This window comes from Botrytis sinoallii (assembly GCF_014898435.1).
Source record: "Botrytis sinoallii strain Bc 23 chromosome Unknown BSIN_001, whole genome shotgun sequence".
NCBI lineage: Eukaryota > Fungi > Ascomycota > Leotiomycetes > Helotiales > Sclerotiniaceae > Botrytis > Botrytis sinoallii.
The window spans coordinates 1,173,365-1,178,158 of record NW_024066028.1 but is presented as its reverse complement, the minus strand read 5'-3'; positions in this window follow the sequence as shown (position 1 = coordinate 1,178,158).

Sequence of the window (4,794 nt, the reverse complement as noted above, 5' to 3'; positions counted from 1 at the left end):
GTCATATGCCTTGAGCACCCTGAATCCACTATCCATATAGGTTCTTGAGAACACTTTTGGCTTATATTAACCATTCAACTAATCTCGGCTGATTTCACTTGTTCCGCTTTTGGTAATAGGCCTCTACTACCATTGAATATCGATAATGGTCCAGTAGTTGGGTTATTCGAATTAGAACTATCCGGATCCTTTTTAGCCTTTCTACAATCAGCCTTTCTATACCCTCCCTTTCCGCAATTGAAGCATTTTCCTTTAAATCCTTTCGAATCTGTTTTTGCACTCAGAGTATTTTCTTTTATACTCTTTTTAGGGCCTATTCGATGCTCGAATTCCATGAATTTAGCTACTATAGCATTAAAGCTTAGTGGTTCATCTCTGACCTCTAATTGAAGAATCAAGGGGTCAAACCGCGAATCCATATCTCTGATTACCTTATAAAAGATCGATATCTTTAATGTGTTCGATGGCTTTTTTGTTGGTGATATTTCACTTATTTCAGCTTGTAAGGTATTAAGATAATTAGCTATCTTTGCTACCTTAGCTGAACTTCCTTCTGATATCTTATACTCTGTGAAAGCTTGTATCTTAGAGCTTAATTGTTGTTGTTCTAATGGCTAATACATATCTTTCAGCACTTTCTATTGCTCCTTAACAGTTGAGCAGAGCAATATAAAGCTTAAAGCTTTCTTTCCGCAAAGGCTTATAATGATTGTGCTAGTCTTTGTGTCTATGATTTCCGGATTCTTCGATCCTAAAGCCTTTTTTCTGATATCTGTATCTTTCTTTATTATATTCCAAAGGCTCTGGCTTTTAAGAAGTTGCTTTACTTAGATATTCTATGGTTTATAATTCGTATTGGTGAGCTTACTAATCTTCGGCTTCTCGAAATTATAATCTTTCTCTATTCTAGCTTGTAGTCTAAGTGTACTGAGCTTTATAAATCGATTTTATAAGCTCCTCTTCGAATTGATCGAATTAAAATATCTAAGTCCTGGCGCTATCCCGGGCTTATAACCTTTTGTTCAAAGATTTATTATATATATATATATAAGTGATATATAATATATATGCGAATGGTGACTCAGATTTAATATTATCCTTTTTTGAATATTGATTTCAACTTGATTATTTATTTACAATGATAGAGGACCTGTATATATAGGCCTTTCAGGACTATCTAGAACCTTCTGTTTTATCTCTTGTATTTCTAATCAATGTCGTCGTCGCTACAAGACTAGAATCTTCTATAAGCCTCTGTCGATCCTGATTACCCCTCATTCCTAGTAACCTTAAATACAAGGCATTAAGGTTCAACAATTAGCCCTCTCGATTTGTTTATTAGTTTCAGAATAATAAGCAATTAAAAGCTTAACAACTATGCCCAAATGCTTATAGATATGTTTTCAAAATTTAAAGACAAATTGAACTTTATAATTAAATATAATAATTAGGGGTAAGCCATAAAGCTTCCAGATATTCTTTCAGAACAAGTAGGCAATCTCTTTAGAGTTGTAGGTACTATAGTAGAGCAAGAAATATTTTATTTTTGTTAATTGGTCAATTATTATTATAATAGTATCGAAACCGGTACTTTCAAATAGATGTGTAATGAAATCTATTGAGATATCTTGCCAAACTCTCTATAGGATCAGGAGTAAATAGAGAATTCCCTTCTGGCCTTTGCAATTCGAGGTAATGTAATGGCAACTATGGTAGTTATGGATCTATTGTATAATATAATCGTAGTATCCAGACTAATAATAATTTCGGAATAGTAATTCAAAGATTCGGATACGGTGCGGGTAACCAGCAATAGGCGATTCGTGATATAAGTGGAGCAGGTAGGTTTTCAGGGGGTTATGGTTGGGAATGTATAGTTTCCTTCAATAGTATAGTAGATTGTTGTTTTCAATACATTCAGTAAGAGTGATTTTCGAGTGTTTTGGGGATCCTTCTTATAAAGATTTCAGGACAGATTCGAATACAGGGTCAGCTTGGTAGCCTTTGTGGAACAAGATAAACAGATCAACAGAAAGGTTTAAAGGGGTTTCTGGGTTTTCTAATCATATCACAAGGTTGGATACAAATATGGTATGTAAGATTGCAGGCTCTATAACTTTACCATTTTCTAGCAAAATTACAATATTATTAGAATCCAAGTGATTAATAATATCAATAAAATCGGGGTTTCTCTAATTATAAGTGGTTACAGCGAAATGTACTTTCTTAGCAATCTTGAATTCGATTAGAATAATAACAGCGGAAAACAAATCGGAATCCAGATTCTCTTATTTCAGGATAATACAGCTTTAATGTAAAAAGTGTTTATCCTTTTTCTTAAAGAGATCTTCTGATCTTCTAATCAGTATATCGGATTTGACATCTAACTTCCTAAAACGATAAATGATTTGGAAATTAAATCGAAATAGAAATTCGGATTAGCGGGCTTAATAATAGTTCAATAGTTTTGTTATAGTGAAGTATTCCAGATTCCTATAATTAGTGATTATTTGAATTAATGATACAACGCTTTCTAACTTGGAGTGCTATTCTTCGAAGTAACGAATAATAGCTAACAATTCTTTGTTGTAAATCTTATAATTATATTTAATTGCCGAATGTTTTTTAGAGAAAAACATAACAAATCTAAATACTCCATCATTGTCGTATTGGAAAAGTACTCCGATGGATATATAATCAGAGATATTGGTTTTTACAATTATTTCCTTTTCCTAATCAAAGAAAACTAGGATAAATACTTCAATAAATGTTTACTTCAATCAATCGAATACTTTTTAACAGATAGAACTTTATAGAAACAGAACATTCTTTCTGGTCAGATTTATCATTAGATTAATAATCTTCGAAAAATCTCTAATAAACTATTAATAAAAGTTCGAAAACCTAATGAATATTTGAATATCAATTATATTAATAAGCAATTTCCAATCCACAATTGTTCGGATTTTCTCTAGGTTCATTTGGATATTATCGCTTCCTATAATAAAGCCTAGGAACTTGATTTCGGATTTCAGAAATTTATACTTTTCGAATTTAACAAACAAGCCGGCTTCCCTCAATACTTACAAAACCTTCTAAATATAACAAACATATTCCTCTTAAGTTCAATTGTATATCAGAATGTCGTCCAGATAAACAATACAAAATACATTCAGATATCCTCATAAAGAATTATTAATAAACCTCTAAAAAGTTACAGAAGCCCCTATCAGCCCAAACAATATAACTAAGGATTCAAACAATCCGAATCGGATACAAAACGCAATCAGATATTCCTGCCCTTCTTTCACTCTTATATTATTAAAAACAAAAATGATATTGATTTTATTAAAATACTTTATTCTTTTTAGATTATTTAGAGATTCTTTTGTTAATAGTAAAGAATATCGATTCTTGACCGACAAGTTATTTAAAGTACAGTAATCTATACAAAACCGGAGACCTCCATCAGCCTTCTTGACAAATAAAATAGGGAAAGCAATGGGGGAAGAGCTCAGCCGGATGAACCCTTTTCTAAGATTCTCTTCCAGCTATTCTTTCAAGGCTTCTAATTCGAAATAGAATATAGAATACAAAATACTGAAAAAAGGAATAGCTTCTTTTTTGAAACAGATCTTATAATCATATAATCAATAAGGAAATAGCTTCTCTATATTCTTTAGAAAGAAGATATCTTTCCAATTTCGGAATTCAAGTAATAGATTTTTAAAATCGAATATCTTCTTTTTTTTATTTAAAATATCATTGATTTGCTCGATTGATATTTAGAATATTTTATATTTCCAACAAGTATAAGCCGAATAGGCTTTTAGGGAGATCGCGATTATATCCTTATTCTTTAACCTTTCAGAACAGGTAGATAGATATATAGATTGGGCTTTTGGAAAAATATCTGGCAAAGCTTTTATACAGAACGGGCGAAACGGAGTATTACAAAATTCATAGCAAAACGAGTTATCGAATTAAAACAAGTTTATCGCGAAGTCGATATAGAGATTGTATTTCTTAAATCAAGCTATCCCCAGTACAATAGAATAGTAAGCTAGCTCGGTTACATACAAAACGATTTTCTTCTTGATATGATTATTGATTCTAAGTTTTATTCGGATATAAAAGGTAACTCGATTATCAAACAGGATATTTCTATCGAATCCTATAACTTCGAATACTATAGACAATTGATATACTAATATTTTCTAAAAAGACATTCAACTTCGATTTACAAAAGCAATTCCTTGTATCCGCTATCGACTATAGTATATATCGAAAGGATATTTTTTTCTAAGAGTAGAGTAATAGATAGAATCATTAGATCTGTATAATTGTTTAGTTTATCTTTTAAAGGAAGGCTATAAATAGTAGTAATAGATAAGTGAAGAGTATGCAAAAAATCATCCTGATTGTGATTTAGGTTAGATATATTCTGTTTCCTGAATTGATTGAGCTGGTCAATGAGCGAGAAAGAAAGCAAAGTAAGGAATGGATAAAGACTCGGCCCCTCAAAGGATTATTCGGTACAGGGCTGGTTCTCATAGAGCTGGTTATAATAATAATAACTCAGAATTGAACAGAACAGATATCGGAATATAAGCAGTCTCGTATCAGATAGCTGACAAAGCCACAGCAATAGCATTTACTGCGTTTCCACTGCGAACCCAGATTCCTAGTAGTATATTCCTTTTTTCCTAAACTCAGGTCCATTGGATCTCCAGAAGTAGACTTCAGACTAGCGAATCATAAAAACAGAACAGCAATTATTCTCCAAAATAAAGT